The following is a 2424-nucleotide window of genomic DNA, read 5'->3' as shown; positions in this document are numbered from 1 at the left end:
GGGACCTGTTGAGTTTCAATTTCTTTAAACCTCCATGTTCTGCACTCACGTAATAAAATAAAAATGACATGCATATCACACAATTATAACATAAACCATTAATACATCTTCTATTCATGTTATACAAGATCTTTCTTTTTCTCTGATACCAAACTGACACGACCCGCCCTAAACACCTACTAACTATAGGACAAGTCGTGCCAACCACAGACCCCCAACCATCTACCAAGTCTATAGTCAATTTCTTTCTAAATTTCTAAAACTAATTTAGATTATTCTTCAACATATAAAACATAAAGTGTAACATAATTCATTTTAAAAATAACTATTCGGCCACGACTTCTAAACATGTTGTACAACCACAAAAGGTACAACTATTCCAGTATCAATCCTTCTAGATGTACATACAAAATGATATGTAAATTCTGAGACGGTGAGTGGCAAAAACCGGTCGGCTATCTTTATGAAACTCAGGTGCAGCCTGGTAGAGAAAAACAATGATAAACAGTGAGCTAGGAAGCTCAGTGAGTGGCATTTTAATAAGGAAATAATTTCGTAAAACTTCTTCCATAAAAATAACTGAGATTTAAACTCTTATAACAAACTTCTCTAAATTGAAATAATAAGCTTTTTCAGCAAAACTTCATATACTTTCTAAAAAAAACACATTCTAAATACATATCAAATAACTTCTTTCAAACCTAAAACAGATTAAGGAAACTCAACACCATATATGTATCCACATTCTATTCTGGTCTACCAGCGCAGAGTAATCTCAATACACACAACATAATATTTCTCTCAACGCGCGGAGTAAAATAGTCCCAAAGACCTTCTATTTCTTGGTATACTACGAAAACACATTCACATAGCATACGGGTAATCACCTGGATACAACAATATGGTGGTTTGAAAACGATTCTCAGAAAATTCTCAATCTCATAAACAGTTCTAAAATTCCTCTTTCCTTCTTTTTAAGAACATTTCTTCCTTAAATCACTTCTAAACATATTTCTTTCTAATCATACTCAGTATGCACTATCGTTTCTCAGAAAATCATAAAACATTTCTATGTTCTAAAAAACATTCATAAATTCTTAGCAAACTCAATTTCTCAGCAGAAATAATCAAACATACGTAATATACATTTTCTTGAAGTTCTAAAATAGATATCTTAAAATATTTAGTAAAATAACCACTCACAAATCCTATGCACGAGGTGAATTTGGTTGGTACGCTGCTCCAATTCCTGTATGACCTGAAATATCGATTCAAAGCCAATTTAGCTCACTTAATTCCAATTTCAACATAACTTAATTCAAACTTTAATCATAATAACTTCAAAATAATCCTATTACCCAATTTCCTCACTCTCTCTCTCCATTAAAAACTCACTACTTTTCCTTCTTACAAGTGGGTCCCACCAAACCCATTCAATTCCTCTTTCTCACACTTCATCTCACGCAAATATACCCTTTCCTTTTATTTTTATCTTAATTTATCAATTACTTCTATCCTTGATTTCTTTCTCTCTCTTCAACACCAACCCCCACAACTCCACTCTCCCTCCTCCTTTCTTCTACAGATTCCATACCCACCATTAGTCTTCACTTCTTCCGCCTTTCTTTTGCCTTTCTTTCTCCCATTGAACCCTTCTTTACCAAAACCCATTACAATACCTACGTTTCCTCATAACATTTCCACCATAAAATCCAACCAAAACATACATCCTTTGTAAAATCGAACCCCACAAGTTTATCATTCCTTCTCATCTAAGAACAACAAGAGTTTCCTGTTCATTGAATACCTATAGAACTCAAACTTCTCAATGACATTTTTTTTACAAAACCCATAAATACAAACCTTAAAAGACTTCATATTTCCATGGATTCTTTTTATTTGATCCCAACAAACTTACCGAATTCCGAATTTCTGCTCCAAATCAGAAAGCTACTCCTTCAATTCCTTCTTCTTTCCCCTCTGTTTCCTTCACTTTTCCTTGCTCCCTTCTCTTTTCTGTTCTCTCTTCTTCTCCTTCGTTTTCTCCCTTTTCCCTTTCCTATTCTTTTCTTTTTTTTTGTTTTTAAACACGTCACACACACACCAACCTCACACTACACACACGTCCTATTTTTTTCTTTTCAAAAGACCAAAATGCCCTTCCAACTAGGATTCCAATTTTTTTTCCTTTTTTTACTGAAAATTACATTACTGCCCTTACATATCACCTGAGTTGTTTCATTTCGTTGAAGAAGAGTAAAAAGTCATTTTGCCATGCGAAGAAATAATCGAAACCATCAACTTAGGAATGAAAAGTGAGGTTAAAGAAGTTTGAATTGGAGGCACCACCAAAGATGAAAGTCGACGTAAGTTAATAGAGTTGTTATATGAATATCATGACGTTTTTGCTTGATCTTACCAAGA

At 33.7% G+C, this 2424-nt stretch overlaps 1 long non-coding RNA gene across 1 annotated transcript; it reads right to left on the bottom strand.

Moving 5' to 3' along the window:
- Positions 1-335: 335 nt before the first annotated feature.
- LOC148212379 (uncharacterized) lies at positions 336-2040 on the bottom strand. The gene is made up of 3 exons (XR_015789931.1): positions 1919-2040; positions 1204-1258; positions 336-481 (listed from the first exon to the last, which is right to left on the bottom strand). It is a non-coding gene; the product is annotated as an uncharacterized LOC148212379 (long non-coding RNA).
- Between the last annotated feature and the right edge of the window lie 384 nt (positions 2041-2424).

This window comes from Momordica charantia (genome assembly GCF_013281855.1).
Source record: "Momordica charantia cultivar OHB3-1 chromosome 3 unlocalized genomic scaffold, Mcharantia_2.0 BLBB01000003.1, whole genome shotgun sequence".
In the NCBI taxonomy this organism is placed as follows: domain Eukaryota; kingdom Viridiplantae; phylum Streptophyta; class Magnoliopsida; order Cucurbitales; family Cucurbitaceae; genus Momordica; species Momordica charantia.
The sequence above is the reverse complement of the archived record's forward strand: the minus strand, read 5'-3'. Positions and strand labels throughout refer to the sequence as shown.